Source organism: Megascapheus bottae, chromosome 26, assembly GCF_031878675.1.
Source record: "Megascapheus bottae isolate mThoBot1 chromosome 26, mThoBot2.hap1, whole genome shotgun sequence".
In the NCBI taxonomy this organism is placed as follows: Eukaryota; Metazoa; Chordata; class Mammalia; order Rodentia; family Geomyidae; genus Megascapheus; species Megascapheus bottae.
In genome coordinates, this window is record NC_143534.1 from 23,278,595 (window position 1) to 23,299,710 (window position 21,116).

A 21,116-nucleotide genomic window follows, 5' to 3' on the forward strand; every position below is an offset into this window, starting at 1 on the left:
CTATTGACTCCCTTGGTGTAGTTGAGTTAACACTTTTCTCTTGGTAGGTTTGGAAAGTACTTCCTGCTCACCTAGGATAAGCCATCTACCTTCTTGGATTCTGAGAAGTTTGGGTCTTTTCCTGGTTTAAGGATAGGGCCTGAAAGACAGTGAGGTGCAACATTTGTATTTCTGGATGCAGTACAGCTTTCTTTACAGTCTGCTTATCTATTTCTCTGTGCTTCGAGTTGCCTTGGTAATGTCTTAGGACATGGACTATTGCAGTCTCTTTAGGAAGCATGATATTTTCTAGTAATAGTTCCTTGTGTATTAGATCTTATCCTTTGCTATTTATCTGTTCTCAGCCCATATTGTGCCAAAGGTATATGCTATCCCCAATAAATATTTGGAGTCAGTATAGGTTGTTCCCTCCTGGCTTTTTAGAAATTTTAATGCATAATTGAGTGTGAATAGCTCACATATCTGAGCAGACCTATAATTATTGGGCAGCTTCTCTGATTTATGGAGCTCCATCTATTACTGAAAATCTATTGTGTCTTTTTTCTTGAATAACCCTAGAGGAACCGTCCAAAGCTTACATACATCTACAAAGGGAGTGTCCTTGGGATTGGGGCTTAATTTTTGTTGGTTACAGTAAGGTCCAGACAAGTCTCTTCCCTCCCAGCAGAAATTCTGCTTTTCCTTTTTCTTTTCTTTCTTTTTCTTTTTTTTTCTTTGCTGGTTCTGGGCTTGAACTCAGGACCTGAGCACTGTCCTTGGACTTTCTCAAGGCTAGAGCTCTACCACTTGAGCCTCAGCACCACTTCTGGCTTTTTTCTATGTAGATGGTACTGAGGAATTGAACCCTGGTCTTTGTGCATGCTAGGCAAGCACTCTACCACTAGGCCAAACTCCTGGCCTCTTCTTTTTCTTTTTTGCTAGTCCCAGGACTTGAACTCATGGCCTGAGCACTGTCCTTGGGCTTTCTCAAGTCTAGAACTCTACTCACAGCACTGGGCTTTTCTAAAGAAGGTAGAGTTGAGATGAGCAGTATAAGGACTGCTTAAGGCTGTTATTGGAACCTCCCATTTCTCCTGGCTCCCAGTATAAGGGATTGGGAATATTTTCCAAAAGTTGAAATAAAGGACTTTAGTAGGTACTCTATAAGTAATTGAATGAATAGAGATACTGCATTCATTCAACATCTAGTACACATTTCTTTGTCCTTCTTAACCTAGGCATTAAAAAAAAAAAAGCATAGGGGCTGGGAGTTTGGCCTAGGTTCAATTCCTCCATAGCACATACGTTAAAAAAAACAAAAAAGCCAGAAGTGGTGCTGTGGCTCAGATAGTGGAGAAAGTCCAAGATAGTGCTCAGGTCCTGAGTTCAAGCTCCAGGACTGAAAAAAAAAAGGCATAGACTAGTTATTTTAGAAAATGTTTCTCAGTCAGATTTGTCTGATTTGTTTGGTGTTTTCCCTAGATTAGATTCACATTATGCATTTTGTGGGGAATATACAGAATCAGTGTATTTCATCCAGGGACAAATGTCCTGTTTATGCAGCCCTGGTGAAGTTAATTTGGAATACTTGGCTAAGGTGGTATCTGCTAGTTTCTTCAGTGGAAGGTTGATTTTTCCTTTGTAATTAGTATGTAACTTGAGGGGAGATTGAGACTGTAAATCCTGTATTTATTATCAAACTTTCACTTACTGGTTTTATTGTTCATTGATCTTTTAGCTGTTTTGGGAGGGGGGAAGGGAGAGGGGATTGGTTGTGGGGCTTGAATTCGGGCCCTGAGTAATTTTGTTCAAGGTTAGTGCTCTACCACTTTTGAACCACAGCACCACTTCCAGTGGTTAATTGGAGATAAGAGTCTCAGACTTGGGGTCGGGAGTTTGGCCTAGTGGTTAAAGTGCTTGCCTAGCATGCATGAAGACCCGGGTTCGATTCCTCGGTACCACATACATAGAAAAAAGCCGGAAGTGGTGCTGAGGCTCAAGTGGTAGAGCTCTAGCCTTGAGAAAGTCCAAGGACAGTGCTCAGGCCCTGAGCCCAAGCCCAGGACTGGCAAAAAAAAAAAAAAAAAAAAAAGAGTCTCAGACTTTTCTGCCCAGGCTGGCTTTGATCTCAGGCTGGGTCAGATCTCAGCCTCTTAAGTAGCTTGGTTTACAGGCATGAGCCACTAGTGACTGTCTTTTTGTATTTTCGAGTAAGCTTTTTATAATATAGAGTAGCTCTTCTCACCACTTATATTTGTCAGTGTGGATTCATGGCTTCTTTCAATGAGTTGTAATTTATTTGTTTTAGTTTTTGTTGGTCAGACTAGCTCTTAGGAGCCTCTTCAAATTGTTTCCTCCTAGAGCTGTGTTTCTTTGAATATGGCCTTATTATTTCTTCTTGAGCACTTCCTTTTTGTTGTTGGTATATTTATTTCAGAAACTACTTTCCTCATAGTTTTGAAAAAGAGTGTTGTTTTTTTTTTCTCTCAAGAAGTACGGCTTATCATTTTTTTTTTTTTTGTCAGTTATGGCACTTGAACTGTGGATCTGGGTGCTGTTCCTGAGCTCTTCAGCTCAAGGCTACCCCCTACTCTGTGAGCCACAGTGCCACTTCCAGTTTTCTGTGGTTATTTGGAGATAAGTGTCTTGGGGATTTTTGTGACTGGGATGGCTTTGAACCACTATCCTCAGAACTCAGCCTCCTGAGTAGCTAGGATTATAGGCGTGGGCCACGTACACCTGGCTGGCTTGTCATATTTTTATGAAATATTAACAGTAACATCAGTAGGCAATCATGATGTCAGAAAGTGTAACTTTACATGATTTTGGCTATAGTTTTTGTAAAACCAAAGAGCAGTAGCTTATTTCTTGTAGCATAGGAATGTAATATGAAATTATTGAGTACTACCTGTTCCTAAACCATTCTGTTGACGCAAGAAAAATACTGTGGTGGATAGTAGGAGAGGGCAAGTCTCTGATCTCAGGGATGGTGAGATTTGGTAGATAAAGATAAGTAATACTACTGCATGTATAGTGGGTGCTGGGGATGGAGTCACTCACCTCATCCCTGCTAGGCAAGTGGTCTAACACAGAACTATGTCTCTAATATGCTAAAAGTCTCTGTGTACACTGATTGTGTGTAAAGGTTGCCATTTAATTGGTGGCAGTAGTCTTGAGAACTTGAGACTGATTTGACTTATAAGGTAAATAAGCTTCTTTCACATTACACAAAAGAGTAAGGCAGTTACCAGTTACCAATTAACATCCCTGGATGTTAGTTATCAGATTTCTGTCATGCCTGGGCCAATCTGCCTGAAAAGCCAAAGCTTGATGGGAGCTAAGTGGGCTTATGTTCAGAGATCCTCTACTGAGAGCCATGTGAGGAACATCTAGGCACTCCAGCCTTTTCCATGACTCAGGAGGCAACAAGAGCTTGTCTCTTGATAGCCACCAGAGAGAGGAGTAGGAAGTGATCTCCTAGCAGATTTCTGGCCCCTTGGGTTCCAGGAGGGTTTACCAAAGGTATCCTGTAAGAGAGGAAAATGTGGCTTTATGCCTGCCTTTGTAGTTTGTTAGGTAACTAGTGTAGGACTGAGGTCTCTGTGATAAGGCTACTTCCCTGCAATTTGATTGAATATTCCTGTGAACTTTTGAGTGCTACTCGCTTAGCTGTTCTCCTTACCACCTCCATTTCTGCCTAGATGTTAGCTGCTGCTGCTGCTGCTGCTGTGTGTGTGTGTGTACACCAGCGCGTATGTGCAAGCATGTGCACACGCACCTGCCCATCCTTGGGCTTAACCTCTGGGACTGGGTGTTGTCCCTATGCTTTTTCTCTCAAGGCTAGTGCTCTATCCCTTGTGCCCCATCTTCATTTCCAGATTTTTGGTGGTTAATTGGAGAGGAGTTTTGCCAACTATCCTGCCCTGGCTAGCTCCAAACTGTGATCCTCAGTAGTTAAGATTACAGGCACAAGCCACTGGCATCTGCAAAATCTTTCCAATTCCTTATGTTATGAGTGACATTTGTTTGAGAAGCTTAACCTCTCTTGTATTTCCATTTGGCTGTTTTTGTTTTTTTTTTAAACAAGTTTTGTGATAAAACATATAAGATTTTCTAATTTAGATATTTAGAAATATACTTAGATGCTAATTTAGATATACATTTCAGGGATACTAAGTTCTTTCGTATTGTGCAATCATCAACCGCTACCATCCATTTCTAAAACAGTTTTGTTCCCTAAACTTCTATACTAAAATGAATTCGTGAAGGCTGGATATGGTAGCTCATACTTGTAATCGAAGCTACTCACTAGGTAGAGATTGGGAAGGTTGCAATTTGAGGTAATTTTAGACAAAAAAAGTTAACAAGTTTCCATCTCAGCCAACATGGTGTTATCTAACTGATGCCTGTTAAGTGAGTGGCAAAATGTGAGACCCTATTTTGAAAAATAACTAAAGTGAAAAGGGCTGAATTTATGGCTCAGGTGGTAGAGTGCCTAGCAAATATGAAGCACCCATGTTCAAACCTGCCAAAAAGAGAAAATAAAAACAACTAAACATTAATTCCTCATTTCTTGGTCCCCCTAGTTTTTGGCAACTACTACTCTGCCTTTTGTCTCTGGAATTTGACTACTTTATATTCCTCATATATGTAGAATTTTTGGATTACAGGCATGAGCCACCGTGCCTGGCTTTTTTTGTATTTTAAACTATTTTCATTAATAACACATCCTAAAGGAATATCTGTAGATGATTATATCCTAGTTATTCTAGATGGTAAGATTTAGATTTGGGGCTTTTATGTGCTTGCTTTCTTTTTCTTTTCCTTTTTATTTTTTTTAATGATATTAGGATTATACATCTTTTGGGATATTTCCTTAAGGCAACATTCCTGAAAGCCAGCTTTTCTTTTTTTTTTTTTTTAATTTTGAATTTGGGGACAGATCTCACTGTTTAGGACAGCTTCCTGAGTTTCAGTCATGAATCACTGTGCTTGAGTCAGTTATGTGTTCTAATTGTGAGGATTAGAAATGTACACAACAGGTGGGGGAGGGTGGCTCATGTTTGTAATCCTAGCTACTCAGGAAGCTGAGATCGGAGGATTGCGGTTCAAAGCCATTCCATGCACAAAAGTTCATGAGACTCTCATCTGCAACTAACCACCAGAAAACCAAAGTGGTGCTTTGGCTCAAGTGGTAGAGCCCTAGCCTTGAACTGAAGAGCTCAGGGACAGCACCCAGGCCCAGAGTTCAGGCCCCACAACTGACAAATAAATAAATAAATGTATTCAATATCGTTTTAAGCATTGTGTGAATAGCTGTACTAAAATAGGTGCTGAAGTCAAACCAAAAGAGAATATACAATTAGGCCTTTTGTCTAAGGTAAAATAGATGACCTTTTGGCCTTGGTGATTGATCTAGGACAGTTTCATGAAAAAGAACGAACATAGAGAATATCTCTGGCAAAGAGAAAGCAGTAGGAAGTAGTTGTATATGGATATGAAAAAGTATAATGTTGCTCCCTTCCCCTTCCCTGCCCTCCCCCCCCCCCCCCAATGTGGTGGTGACTGGAATCAGTTTGTTCAAGTAGATAGACATTAGTCCTGGTGGCCTGTTCCTTTGGCAAGGTCCTACCTACAAGGTCTGCATAGTGTAGAGGGGCCTGAGTGCTAGGTAAGAGATTTCCAAATTTTGGTAGTAGGCTTATCTGTTAAAAGCCTCAGAAAGATAAGAGAAATAGATGACAATGGGCAAATTGAGCCAATGGGTTTAGCTCAGTTGTATTGGTTCAGTGAACATCTGAAGGTGGGATGGTTGTGGGAGGGTGAGAAGTTTTAACGAAACAACCCTGTTGATGGCTTTCTCTTGCTCCTATTGTACCGAGACTGTGTCAATCAGAAGCAAGGCTTTTTTTTTTTTTTTTTTTGCCTGAACTCTGCCCTTCCAACTTTCTCAAGGCTAGAGCTCTACCACTTGAGCCTCAGCGCCACTTCTGGCTTTTTTTCCTATGTATGTGGAACTGAGGAATCAAACCTCGGTCTTTGTGCATGCTAGGCAAGCACTCTACCACTAGGCCAAACTCCTGGCCCCAGAAGCATGGCTTTTAAAGAGCTTTGTATTCTCCAGCTACTGCTACCCAGTAGGGGTGAAATCAGTGGTGAAAGAGGGAAAAGATGCAGCAGTGTAAATCTGTGCCTGAAGCACAGGGAAAGGAAGGACTTGGAGTTGATGTTGAGGTTTTAATGGATGAAAGTGAGAAAAGAAAGGAGTGGGAAGAAGGTCAAAGAGTGGGGAAGGTTAAAAAATTCACATTTGGAAAGGATTGTGTGATCTTTCTCAATTAGCTTATCCAAAATTCATTTAAACCTATTCCTGTTACGAATGTAATTTTCTCTGGTAATTCCAGTAATACTAAAAGATCTGAATGTTCTGATCTCCAGAGTGCTGTCAATGAGATGACAGAAGGATCCAGATCTATAGCCAATTTACTTGATGAGAATATGTTTACAGCTGCTTTTAACTGCCCTTGGTATTCTTTGCTTCTTGTGTAATTCCTTTCCATGTTTTGACCCTTTTACTCAATTGCCCACTTCCTGAACAAGCAGGATGGAAACTCAAATAGTTGGATCTAAGTAGAAGGGTCTGTTTGATTATTTTTGTTTTCAAGACAGTATTGGCCCATATTAATATTAGTAACAGAAAGTTACTGAGTTTCATACCATTTGTCCTATGTCATGAGCTATATCAAACATTGCTTTTTGATCACCAGACACATTTTTAAATGAGCTAAACCCAGTGTTCAATTAAAATTCCGGTTGGGGAGGGAGGCAGATATACTATTAGGATGCCCTTTGAGTTACGACAGCAGTATAAACAGTGATTAAAAATGAGGTATTTCTAAAAAGCCTCAGATTCTTAGATGAAACTCAGCTTTAATAAGAACATTATTGATACTAGTTTGCTTTTTTTTTTTTCTTCCCCTACTCCAGTCCTGAGGCTTGAACTCAGGGCCTGTGCACACACTGTCTCTGAGCTTCTTTTGCTCAAGGCTAGCATTCCTTTTCTGTTTATGTGGTACTGAGGAATTGAGCCCAGGGCTTCATGCAAGCACTCTACCATTAAGCCACATTCCCATATCAGTAGTTTGCTTACTTTGCATTTTATTGCTGTGAAGTGTGTTTTTATGCCTCATTTTCTTTTTTTTTGCAGCTGCTGTTTTAACTAACTTCCTAACTTATTTCCTTCTTTCATTCTTTCCTTCCCTCCCTCCTTCCTTCCTTCCCTCCCTCCCTCTCTCTCTCCCTCCTTCCTTCCTTCGGTTTTGTCCTGGTATTGGGGCTTGAATCAGGTTCTGGGCACAGTGGTTGGCACTTTATCATGTGAGCTCTGGCTTTTTGGTGGTTAATTGGAGATGGTCTCACAGGCTTTCCTACTGGGACTGCCTTTTTGCTCTGATTCTCAGATTTTAGTCTTCCCAGAAGTTACTATTACAAGCATGAGCCACAGGTGCCCAGCCAAAATATTGAAGTGTTTTTAGATTAACCTAGTAACGCTTAGATATAATTATTGCAATTAGAAATGTTATTTTTACTGTTTTTTTTAACTTTTTTTTGTATGTGCTAGTCCTGGGGCTTGAGGTTTTGAACTCAGGGCCTGGGCACTGTCCTTGGGACACATTTTGCTCAAGGCTAGTGCTCTGCCATTTGAGCCATAGTGCCACTTCTGGATTTTTCTGTATATGTGGTACTGGGAAATCAAACCCAGGGCTCTGTGCGTGCTAGGTCAGTCCTGGTGCTTGACTACCAGGGTCTGCACACAGTCTCTGAGGTGCTTTTGCTCAAGGCTAGCACTCTATTACTTGTGCCACAGTGCCACTCTGGCCTTTTCTATTTTTTTGTTGTACTAACAATTGAACCCAGGGCTTTATGTGTGTTAGGCAAGCACTCTACTACTAAGCTGTATTTCCCAGCCCTCTGGTTATTTTTGAGATGGAGTTTTAGGGGGTCTTATGAACTTTTTTGCTCAAGCAGACCTGATATGGAGATTTTCCCATTCTTCTGAGCTAAGAATATAGGAGTGAGTTGCTAGCACCTAGCTTGAAATGTGGAAATAATAGTATAAGTTATTATTATTATTATTATTATTGTGGGTCATGGGGCTTGAACTCTGCCTGGGAGCTGTCCCTGAGCTCTTCAGCTTAAGGCTACTGCCCTACCCTTGAGCCAAGCCCCACTTCCCATTTTCTAGAGGTTAATTGGAGATAAGAGTCTCAGGTCCTTTTGTGCCTAGGCTGGCTTTGAACCTTGATTCTCAGGTCTCATCCTCCTGAGTAGCCAGGATTACAGGAGTGAGTGACTGTACCTGGCAGAAATTATTTTTTATTATGTATTTTAGGTCTTCTTCCAAGGGAAAACCCACCATCTGCTTTGCCTATAGCTCTGATTTCAAGCTCAAGGTCACTATATGTACTTTGAAGCCAAACAGTTAGATATGTTTAATTATCAGTAGGTTTAAATAAATGTATTTTGCATCAAGGTTGAACTTCGGACATTAGGACTTTGGAAAGGAAAAATTACAGATTTGAGAGATACCTGCTTCTGGGCTTTGTATTTAATAATCAGTATTACTATCTCAAATGTACCCGGTAATACTTACTGATCTGCTAAGATTTATGAGGCATAAATAATAGATTATCTTTCGTGGAAGAAATTTAAAAGAAATGTGATTCATTTCTTTTATATCTTGTTTTCCAGTTCTTAATGAGACATATCTATGTTTCTGATACAAAATTTAAAAAAATTATTAATTATAAAAATAACAAATTCAGGGCCAGTGAACTAGTGGTGGAGTGTTTGCCTAGCATGTACCGAGTCCTGGGTTGGATTCCTCGGTACCACACACACAGAAAAAGCTGGAAGTGGTGATGTGGCTTAAGTAGTAGAGCACTAGCTTTGAGCAAAAAGTGTCCAAGGACAGTGCTTAGGTCCTGATTTCAAGTGCCAGTACTGGCAAAAAGGTTCACAGAATAATCAGCTACAAGTTTATTATTAGTGTTAGAATGACTTGTTATTTATTGTCTCTGTAAATTTTGGTGTTTATCTTTGTTTTTAAAATTGTTACTTCTTTTGTTTACCACCATTAATTCTTGCATGCTTAAAAATGGCTGGTTTAAATACAACATTAGCCAAAAAAGTGATTAGAAATCTAAAAACTTTAATAATTGAAAGTGTTAATTTCTTGATGTGGAACATTATCTGTGGCTGTGTAAAGTATAAGCATTGGAGGAAGATGAGTGAAGAATAGAAGCTGAACTGTTTTTATAATCCTATGATTTGAAAATTTCTTCCAACTAGACTTAGAAAAAATCATATTAAGTGAAGTAAGCCAGACTCAAAGGAACTTAGGCTCAATGGTTTCCTTCATTCGTCATAATCAGTAGAAACCTTGGGCTCTACCAGCAGAGATCTGCAATAGAGCAAAATCTTGATACATAAGGCCATATAGTATGAAGCTAATTGAAAGGACCTCCAGGATATTGAAACAAAAGCCATATAATGAATGATTGTTGTCCTTAATGTACTATGTTGTCTCTCATCTCCTTTGCTGTCCCTTGGTTATCTCATATTGTTATAGTATCTTACTTTGTTATCTGATATATTGAATTTATTTGTATTTGGTTATTTGAAATTGGATAGGGAAGGGGGGAAAACCAAGACGGGTGGGGGGTGTGGGGGGGAGGGTAGTGGGTACCAAGACATGTGAAAGGGTATCAATATATGTGAATTAATGCACCTTCTATCTGGCAAATATCATGTAACCCTTTTACTAATTACAATAAAAAATTGGGGGAGAAATAGAAAAAAAAAAGAAAATTTCTTCCAACTAAATTAAACATGATAAGATTATCTGTGGAGTAAGAGATAGAAAGTTGGCATTGATGTTATATCTTACAAGGGTAAAGGTATTGTTTTAGGGTATGCTTAGTAACAGATACTTGTTTCTCTTTATTGTGTTATGTGTTGCTTTATTTATAAATACCCCAAATCAATTTGCATACACATGCTATTAAAGTTACGTGATTAATTTTCTAAAAGTATGTTTTATTTTGGATTTTTTTGTAGGTCATGGGGCTTGAACTCTGAACTCTGGGCCTTGGTGCTGTCCCTGAGTTCTTCAGCTCAAGACTATATTCCTATAGAGCCATAGCCCCACTTCCTGTTTTCTAGTGATTATTTGGAGTCTCACTGTTCTTTAGTGCTGGGGCAGCTTTGAACCTCAATCCTCAGATCTGGACCTCCTGAGGAGCTAGGATTACAGGTGTGAGCCACTCACTGCCCCTGGCATGTGTTTTGATGAGAATATCAACCATTACTTTTTGAGAACAACATTTTGAAAACATAAGCATGTGATTTGGGCCTTCATATTTAATCTGAGAGAGGTTAAATGAGATTTAAAAGAAAGAATTGGGACTTGGAATGTAGCTTAGTGGTAGAGTGCTTGTCTAGCATACATGAAACCCTGGGTTCCATTGCTCAGCACCACATAAACTAAAAAAACCAGAAGTGGTGCTGTGCTTCAAGGAGTAGAATACTGGCCTTGAGCAAAAGAAACTCAGGGACAGTGCCCAGGCTCTGAGTTCAAACCCCCCAGGACTGGCAAAAATAAATTGCTCTGAGTTTACTTTGTTTTTGGTTGGTCACGGGACTTGAACTCTGGGCCTGGGCACTGTCCCTAAGCTTTTCAGCTCAAGGCTACCACACTATCCCTTGAATCACCCCCATTTCCTGTTTTCTGGTGGTTAATTGGAGATAAGAGCCACAGACTTTACTGCCCAGGCTGGCTTTGGACTGCGATCCTTAGATCTCAGCCTCCTGAGTAGCTAGGATTTACAGGCATGAGCCTGGCTTGAATTTACTTTTTAAAGTACTACAGATATAATAATGTCTTCATTGAGCCAAGTCTAACATGGACTTCAGATTCATGGGATGTCATTTAGACGAACACTTCATGTCAATTTTAAATAGTTAGTACTATGTGTAGGTAAGATTTAGAGGTTTCTCAGCAGTTGCTCTACCCACATCTATGTTATTGCTTAGTGTGGGCACTGGCCTCGAACTCTGTTACCTTTGGGTGAATCCAAGTCAGAAAAAGACATAACTTAATCCTTAAATTCCCTACCAATTAATTAAATATGTTACCAGAAGTTTAGAGCACATAAGTTGACAACGAATCGTTGATTTTAACAGAAGAATCCAGACAAAGTTCATTAGAAAAGGCACAGGACAGAGAAAAGAGCATGGTATAGATTTGCCATGTGACTGCAGCCCATTTCAGTCATCTTGTGTTTTCTTCTGTGTTACAGGGTTAAATAGGGAGAACTAGGGTCCTTGAAAGATGGCTTTCTGATTGGTGAGCCTCCTTTCTGTTCCATCTAAGGTCATGATACCAAACAAAGATTTTGTGTTGTCTTTATTTCCTCTTTCTTTTCTTTTCTTTTTCTCCTTTTCCCTTTTCCTTTCCTCTCTCCCCCCTCTTTCCGTACCCCCCTTACTTAGCAAGAATCTTACTTCCTTACTCTTTTGTAACCTCCTGCTTTCATTTTAGTTTTTTCAGTTTATTTTGCTACCTGAGGAGTTGTATAGATATCAATTCCTTAACTGCATGCTTGTCTACTAACGTCTGTCGCCTCCATTTTGCACCTACTATTTTCTTTTTGTTTATGAGCAGCACTTGCTCTTAGAGCTTTCTTGAGATGCTAATGGCTGAGATCCACATTGCATACTACAACTGTCTCTTGAGCCCTTGAGCCATTGAACTAAGGAAATTTTACTTCATTTTGAAGAAAAAATTTGGATAGCCACATGTTACTAGTGGCTATTGTATTGTAGCAGTATCTTCTTTCCTTTATTATTATTATAGCACACATTGAGAGCATCTATTACTGTTTCCTTCACTGATCTTTAAATTGCCAGTGAAAGTGTGGAGGATGTATTGGGCACAATGTGTTTGTATTGCAAATGAATCACCCACTGTTCTAATATAAAACTTCCAGCCAAAAGGGTTTTGGAGTACATTTTATGAGAGATAACTTTAAAAACATAGCTTTAAAAAAAAAATCAAACATTTCCATGGCAGTAAACACTCTTCCTTTTGACTTTGACTTCTGTGTTTCAGAAATTGAACCCACAACTTTGCACTTGTTGGGTGGGCATTCTACCACTGAGCTAAGTCCTCATCCTTGTTTTATGGTTTTTAATGATTGTACAGTCTTATGAATATGCCATCATTTACTACTTACTTATTTTACTTTATAGTGTGAAGAGGAGGTAGAATTCTGAGAATACTGATCAATTTTGGACTACATCTTTGGTTTGTTGCTTAGGAAACTCAAGATTAGAATTGCTAAGTCAAAGAGCAGGTATGTTTTTAGGGCTTTTGCTTAACGTGAAGTTCCCATCTGCCCCTTGCAGCCCACCCCTAAGTTGTACCTGTTCACCTCTAAATTGGCCTTTGTTGAAGAGACCTAAGGCAATGTCTGCATCTTTTGTGTGCTTATTTCTGTGGTGTTCAGGGAAGAATTACGTGGCCCTGAATGTGGTGTTTGATACTCATCTTTCTTTGGTTTGATACTCATCTTTCTTTGGTTGCGGTTGCGATGGGGTGGGGTTGAGTGAAGTTGAGGCTCAGTTTTCATTTATAGATTCTCCTAAAACCTCTATGGTAGTCTGTACCATGCTGCTGTCTTGTTACTCAGTGGAGAAACTAGGTTCAGAGCCATTCTCCCATCTCTTCACTGGCTGTGAATAGGGCTCCACTGTTCCTTTCTGGTTCCAAGGCGCCTCTGAGCACAGTGTGTGTATTTCACCAGACTGGGCTCATCTGCTGGATTTGGCTAGTTTCCATGGCCGCACTTCTAGATTGGCACTGAAAATAAACATTTATTTAAAAGTTGGAACAAAAGGAGGCCTTTTTCCCCCTTTTAAACTCTTGTTAGTATGTTTTTATTTTTACCATAAAGGAATGGTAAACATTTCAGGGGACACACGATTAACTTGATTTAAACATTATTTAGAGCATGCATCTATTGAAACATTACATATCATCCTTGTAATTAAAAATTTTAATTCTCGAGTTATCAGATAGGAATACTGTCCTAATTATTTATAAAATATAATTAATTATAAAATAAAGAAATACTGTTGTAATTATTATGAGGAGTTTCAGAAGTTTCTTGAAAGTGGCTTTTGAGTTTTAAAAAGCTATTTTAAATGATAGAAATGCCAGGTATAATCTATAATTATAATCTATAATTTTAACTACTCAGGAGTTGACATCTGAGAATCTCAATTTGAAGCCAACCTGGGCAGGAAAGTCTTTGAGACTCTTATCTCCAATTAATCACCAAAGGGCTGGAAGTGGAGCTGTGATTTAAGTAGTAGAGTACTAAGTGACTTCCCAGGCACTGAATTCAAACCCCAGTAACAGCATTCCTTCCTCCGCCCCCACCCCCCAAAAAAGTAATGCAATATACCTGCAATCAAATGTTAATCTGGGGAAATGTATGGCAAGGAGACAGTCTCTAAGCTTTAAGGCCAGTGGTTTTTCTTTCAATAAATGCAAACTTCAGTTCTGTATAAGGATGGGAATAAAGTGAAATAAGGTATATAATAAAGCCAAAGAGAGCAAGCGTTGTAAGAAGGTGCATATAGGAGGCATGTATACCATCACCCATTGGGCCTGTTAAGCACTTGACATTGTGTATGGGGTGTGTGCTGTGTTTTGGGACTGCTGTGTAGACTGAGGAAGACCTTGGGAGACCCACAGGAGGGCAGGACCTGACCTGAGCCTGAACCTTGGAGCCCGCTTAGCCTTTTGATTCTTGTAGACTTAGTGGGGCATTTTGAACAAGGGTTACTTCTAGTTGTTGTGTGAGGGCTGACGCTAGTCTCTGTGGTTGTCACATTCAGGACCCAAGCACAGTGTTAGAATTAGACCTGATGGCTGTTCAAAGCTCGGTTACTATTTCCTACATAAACCAAATTTGAAGCGAATGTTTCTAAGAGTAATTCTGGCTGTTGTGGAGTTTGGTGTAGAGGTGAATAAATGAAGACTAGTGAAGTTAGCTGAAGCTATGTAGAAGTCTAGGGAATTGGAGCTCAGGTTTTTAGGCTTTGATAGAAATTTTGCAGTTGGGCAGTGGTATTGATTAGATTGGAACGACCACTTCCCCTCCAGATTGGGTATTGAATCCAGGTCTCACATGTGCTAGGCAAGCACTCTTTCACTTGGATCATTCACTACTCTAACCAAGTTGAAGTTGTAAAATTTATTTTTATTTTTATTTTTTTGCCAGTCCTAGGGCTTGAACCTCAAGGCTTGGGCACTGTCTTGGGCTTTCTCAAGGCTAGCACTCTACCACTTGAGCCACAGCACCACTTCTGGCTTTTTTCTATGTATATGGTACTGAGGAATTTAACCCAGGGCTTCATGCATGCATGCTAGGGGAGCATTCTATCACTGGGCTATGCTCCCGACCTCTAAAATTTATTAATTTATTTTTGAGACAGGATCTTTTAATGTAGCACAGACTGCCTTTGAACTCTCCTCTCAATCATGCTGCCTCAGACCTACCTCTTCCAAGTGCTCTGGATGACAGGTGTATCAGATCAGTTGAAATACTAAGGCCATTCATTTTGGTATTAGTTATTCGGATATATTCACTGGAAGGGAAGGCTAAAAGCAAGACACCAGAATTCCTGTCTGGAGAGGTGAGAATACTTTGCAGTCTGTAGGCTCATCTTAACTCTGAAGTTTCTGTGGAATGTCAGGAAGATGTGGGGGTGCAGTGAAAGCCAGCCAGGCTCTAACCTTCAGGTTAGAATCCTTATTCTACCAGAGTGTAAGCTGTGAGAGCTTAAGTTCTTCTGTTTATATAAAATGTGGAGAAGAAATATCTATGCTGTGAAATTTTTGGTGGGCAAAATTGAAATAAGATACAAAATAAGTACTTTATATTTGTTACAAAGTAAGTACTTTATATTTGTTACAAAGTAAGTGTTGAGTAAGTATGACTTGGCTATTAATATTTTTGCTAGCTAAAGGTAATTTCTTATGAGATAGCTCAAATGTCATAGTTTTTTTTTTTTATAGAATCAACAGCAGTTTAGAACTTGGAGCAGTTTAGAAATTTCTGAACTGAAGTTCTGAGAGGTAGGCTTTCTAGAGATGGCTTCTTTGCAGAATTCACATGGTGAATTCACATAGCTCATGGGCTACCTGGTGGTAGAAAGGCTGGTTAGGGCACACTTGTGTCAGTATATCCTTTACATTGGAAAGCAATTTTCCTAAACCAGAAAAATCTCATTTATTGGAACTAAAAGATTCCACTTAACCTAATCTATTACATTGAAGAGACTTCTAATTTTCTGCATTCTCCTTAGAAATAAGGTACAGGAACTCATCACATACGGATTTCTCATTTCTTGCATTCTTTAAAAAGTTGTGAGTATAGATGCTGGTTTGAGGGCTTGGCTAATATTTAGAGGGAAGAGGGTTCAGAGACTAGTAAAAATGATGGGAAAATTTAGGGAATATTCTGTAGTGACAGAAATCCCTTACCACAAATTCAGAGACTGTTGACTCAACTTTTAGGTTTGTGTGAGCCCACCACATTTACTGGACTTAAAGGTTCCATCCCTCTCTCTTACCTTTTACCTACGGAGACTGCCACTAAAATAGAATAGCTAGATTTTTCCTTACTGACCAATAAAGATGAAACTTTGAATTGATAGGCTTTAAAATTTCCTTGTATAAAACTCTTTTATGCTTTTTTGAGTTGTTGAATGAATGTGAAATGATGAGATTTTATATTCTTAATTGGAGATAAGAGTCTCACAGGCTTTAGTGCCCAGTCTGGCTTTGAAACTCATTCTTCAGATCTCAGCCTCCTGAGTAGCTAGGATTACAGGCATGAGCCACTGCACCTGGCTAGAGATTTTATATTCTTAAAATGTCATATGAGTGTCTCTATTAGTGAAACCTGTCCCTGTCTCTGGTGGAACTATGTACATCCCACAGCCTTATATTAGTGTTTTCATAGTGCTGTCCAGAAGGCACTGCCATTTTCCAGCTCACTAGCAATAGACTAGGCCTGATTCAATTCCTCTATCTACTCCACTGCAGAGCCTTGAAGGTTAGGCCTACTGGGTCTGAGATAGTGTGGCACTTTTCTATTCTGGGATTAAAGTGGGTTTTTGATGTAAAGAGTTGTAAAATCATAGAATGTAGATCCTTATAGGGCCGCAGGCCATCTTCCTTGGCTTTCCTTAACCAAGGTTCAGAGTTATTTCTGGTTAGGATCTGGTAGTGAGGGCTATTAGCAGGGCTGAGTAAACAGAGCTCCATGCTTGTGTACTTCCACTGCCAAATGATGAGGTGTTACCATCATTGATCTTCAGATGTCAGTTTTTCCATTTTTCTGTGTACAGGAAGGAGCAGCAGTAACTTGCCTGTTATCTTGAGGAACTTCTGCAGATATGACATCATGGAAATCTACCTAACTTGCTGTGAAGTAGTCCAGTGCCAACATACAAAAAGCAGTAAGGTTAGCTAACAGTGTATGAGATACTATTTACTGTCAGTATTGATTGTCATACATGTTGGTGTCAGTGGGAAAGGAGGAGTGAGCAGGAGCAGTGAATGTATTTTATCTCATGAGAAACACAACGTAAATGCAAAGAAAAGGAGCAGTATTTGGTTGTAGGGGTAGATTTGTCATCACATTACTCCTTGGGATGTTAGGGTGTTGTGTAGGAATAAGGACACCAACTGGAAAGGAACTTGCCAAGGCAAAGTTTACTTTTTTTGCAGAAGGGTATGCCATTAACCAAAAATCTGGCTGGCAAGCAAGCACACAGAGCAGCTAGACTGCTCCTTTTCTATCCCTAATCCAGAAGGCTCTGCCCCTCTGCTGTGGTTGGCTGAGCTCAGGTTCACAATCTGCAAAAGGATATGGCTTAATTAACAGGATATAACTAACATTCAATAAGCTAATTATAGTATGTGTTAATTGAAAGTGTAGCAGAATGGGGCTGGAAATTTGACCTAGTGGTAGAGTGCTTGCCTAGCATGCATGAAGACCTGGGGTTCCATTCCTCAGTGTCACTTACAGAGAAAAAGCTGGAAGTGGTAATGTGCTCAAGTGGTAGAGCTCTAGCCTTGAGAATGCCCAAGGATAGTGCTCAGGCCCTGAGTTCAAGCTCAAGTTTAGCAGGAGAAGGATGAATCAGCAAGGGCCAAGCTACCTGGCCAAAGGAGGAACGTTTCAAAAAAACGATTTTTACAAATTGACAGAAAGGAAGTAATCTATTTTGATAGAAGAGACTGCTTTTTTTTTTTTTGACAGTTTTCCCCTCTTTTTATTTTCTGTTTTTCAGATTCTGTTTAATTCTCTCCTTTGGCTGTATTTAACAATTAGTATGAGACAGAAGTTTGGTTAGGGCAGTCTATGAATGTGAATTAGTCTTATATGAATGAGTCCTGTAACACCCAATTAAAGCCATTATCCTAATTGCAGTACTAAGGGATATTAGAATTGAGGTTAACACTCCCTTCCGTTTTCCAAACTATTGCTCTAGTCAGCTAATAAGGAGGTCAGTTATTCCTGAATGTTTAGTTGATGGTCCCATCTGTTTGTTTTTTCCTTTTTTTTTTTTTTTTTTTTTGCCAGCTCTGGGGCTTGAATTCAGGGCCTGAACACCATCCTTGGACTTTCTCAAGGCCTAGTGTTCTACTATGTGAGCCACAGCAAAACTTCTGCCTTTTTCTATGTAGATGATAGCCAGGAATTGAACTTGGGTTCTTGTGCATGCTAGGCAAGCACTCTTACTGCTAGGCCAAACTCCTGGCTCTATTTTTTTTTTGCTGATCATCTGGCTTGAATTCAGGACCTGGGTGCTGACCCTGAACTTTTTTTTTTTTTCATTTTATTTTTTATTATCGAGGTAATGTATAGAGGGGTTACAATTACATTCGCTAGATAGTAGGTGCATTACTTCTCACACATTGATACACCCCTTCTTATGTTTTTGACCCTGAACTTCTACCACTTGAGCCACAGCTCTTCTTCTTCTTCTCCTTCGCCACCTCCTCCTTCTCCTCCTTTTCTTTTTGTTCCTCATGGGGCTTGAATTCTGGGCCTGGGCTCTTCAGCTCAAGGCTAGTGTTCTACCACTTGAGCCATAGCACACCAGGTTTTCTGGTGGTTAATTGGAGATAAGAGTCTCACGGACTTTCGTGCCTGGGCTGGCTTTGAACCATGATCCTCAGATCTGAGCCTCCTGAGTTACTTCTGTCTATATATATATATATATATATATATATATATGTATATAGTGTTTTTAATTAGCTTGGCTTCAAACTGCAATCCTCAGATTTCAGCTTCCTAAATACCTAGGGTTACAGGTGTGAGCCACTGGTGCCCAGCTGGGCCTGTATTTTGGGAATGAAGGTACAACATTTGCCCCAAAACCAGGATACATGAATCTGTTAGTGTAGTGAATCTTGTATATAAAATACATGCATATAGATAGTTCATGTGAAGGGAATCTCTGAAATTTACCTGACTGGTTTTATTCTCAGCAAACTGACTTGGGGCACTGAACATGGTTTTTGTTTGTTGTTTCTGATGTCAGAACATGTTCTCTTTTTATAGTAAATTTGTGACCATCAGAAGATACTAATCTGACATCCATGTCATCTGGACCTTGATAGCCACCATAGATTTTTTTCCTCCTCTTCCCCTCCTTCCCTTCCTCCTCCCTTTGGGGTTTGCACTCAGGGCTTTGTGGTAACCAGGCAAATGCTTTTACAGCCTGAGCCACATCCCTCCCTTCCTTCCTCTATTTCTTTCTGTTGTGGGACCTGAACTCAGGGCCTGGGTAATGTTTCTGCGCTCTTCTGCTCAAGGCTAGGGCTCTATCACTGTGAACCACAGTGCCATTGTAGGTATGGGATTTCTTGAAGTATCTTCTGCAGCGCTAGTTAAGTTACCATGAATTCCTTTAGGTTCTTTTTGCTGATCTTGGGGCTTCAACTCTGGGCTTGGGTGCTGTCCCTGAGCTTCTCTGGCTCAATGCTAGTGCTCTACCACTTGAGCCACAGTGCCACTTTGGCTTTTTCTGAGTAGTTTATTGGAGATAAGACTCTCACAGACTTTCTTGCCTGGACTGACTTCAAACCACAGTCTTCAGCCTTCTGAGTAGCTAGGATTACAGGTGTGAGCCACCAGCACCTGTTCCTGATACTTACCTAAAAACATTTATTTTTTTTTTTTACTAAAGTGTTGTACCAGAAAGGTTACCATTTTATGAGTCAGGTAAGAAGTACATTTTCTTTTTTGGACATTGTCATCCCTTGCCTTTCCCTCAGTTATGCCCTCCTGTAAGTTACGTAGTTCATTTTCCATATAGTGTATACTGAATAGCATGATTGTATTTGTTCACCCTTCTTCCCTTCTCTTCTGTATGTCCATTTGTTGCCTCCCCCTTAAAAAATACCAAAAACAAAATGAAATATCACTACCACTACCACCATCAGTAATACTTTTGAACTTGTTCATTATATCAGCAAAACTTTAAATTGAGTTTTTTTTTAATTTCCAGAATTTAGATTGAATTCTTTCCGGAATTGCTATGTCAGTAATACAAGATCTGCTACCCTACTGAAGACACTTGATCCTGTCACCTGTTAACTCAGGGAGAGGAAGCTTAGAGGTTTTGGGAATCAACTGTACTTTTGGTGTTCTTCTGTCTTGTTGTTTCTCCCCATGTTGCCATTGGGATTTCCTGTACAGTGCTGAGACCAGAAGTTCTGTTTACCCATACTTCATTATGTTTCGTCCCCCTGGGATTCTGTGGTAGAGTTTCTGTAACCTGTGGCCTGCAGGGAATTTCCGTGGTTTTGTGCATCATCTTCGGGACAGCATGGGGGGTGGTACTGGCTAGGTATCAGTAGCAGTGGACTGCCACACATGCATGGATCCTTGTTTGCTTGAGCTTGTGCTACCAGCAGTCTTGGGATATTACTGGAATTTAAATCACGGAGTCATTTGCTTTTAATTTCCTTAGCTACTCTGCTTGCTAAGTAACAATTTTATAACTTTTTCTATTTCTTTGAGTAGCCGGGAAGTACTTCTTTCTTCTAAATAGCTGTCTTCTTGTTGATGTTTTACTTTAGTAAGCTTGTGCTTTATGTAGAGGTTAAATATTGCATACTTGGTACTATCTATGTGGGTGCAGTTGGAAACAAGTAGTTGGAAAAGTTGTAAGCAGTGACTTGTGATTTTGAGCTCAATTTGTGCATAGTTTGCATCTCCAGTTCCCATGATACTGTTGTGGTAAATAGTTCATTCAGGTCTACAACCTTAGTTCAGCAGTTGTGTCTTTTTTTTTTTTTTTTTTTTTTTGTCATTTGCTGGGCTTGAACTCAGCCTGAGCGCTGTCCCTAAGATTTTCAGCTCAAGTCAAGGCTAGCGCTCTACCACTTGAGTCTGAGCAGGTTTTCTGGCAGGTGATTGGAGATGAGTCTCAAGGATTTTCCTTCCCAGGATGGCTTTGTTTTGTTTTGTTTTTGCCAGTCTTGGGCTTGAGTTCAGGGCTTGAGCACTGTCCTTGGACTTTCTCAAGGCTAGAGCTCTACCACTTGAGCCTCAGCACCATTCCAGCTTTTTTGTATGTATGTAGTACCAAGGAATCAAACCCGGGCCTTTGTACATACTAGGCAAGCACTCTACCACTAGGCCAAACTCCCGACCCAAAATTTCTTTTATTTTTTTGTCAGTCCTGGGCTTGGGCTAAGGGCCTGAGCACTGTCCTTGGGTTTTCTCAAGGCTAGCACTCAACCACTTGAGCCACAGCATTATTTCTGGCTTTTTTCTATGGTGTGTGGTACCGAGGAATCGAACCCAGGTCTTTATGCATGCTAGGCAAGCACTCTACCACTAGGCCAAATTCCCAGCCCACCAAGATAGCTTTGAATGGCAATCCTCAGATCTCAGCCTCCTGAGGGGGTAGGTTACACAAGTGAGCCTGGCAGTCATTTTGTGACACAATTGAGGAGCAATAATTTTGTGTGGTAAGTT

The 21,116-nt window shown here is 40.0% G+C and overlaps 1 protein-coding gene across 4 annotated transcripts in view; it reads left to right on the forward strand.

Moving 5' to 3' along the window:
* Positions 1-21,116, forward strand: part of Ccny (cyclin Y) — a 189,685-nt gene that overhangs the window by 61,465 nt on the left and 107,104 nt on the right. The window contains exon 3 of one of the 4 annotated variants that reach the window (XM_090319153.1): positions 16,465-16,580. The exons of the other annotated variants lie outside the window; for them this stretch is intronic. The gene's annotated coding sequence lies outside the window, so the exon portion shown is untranslated. The remainder of the gene's footprint in view (positions 1-16,464; positions 16,581-21,116) is intronic. 4 annotated transcript variants of the gene reach the window in all.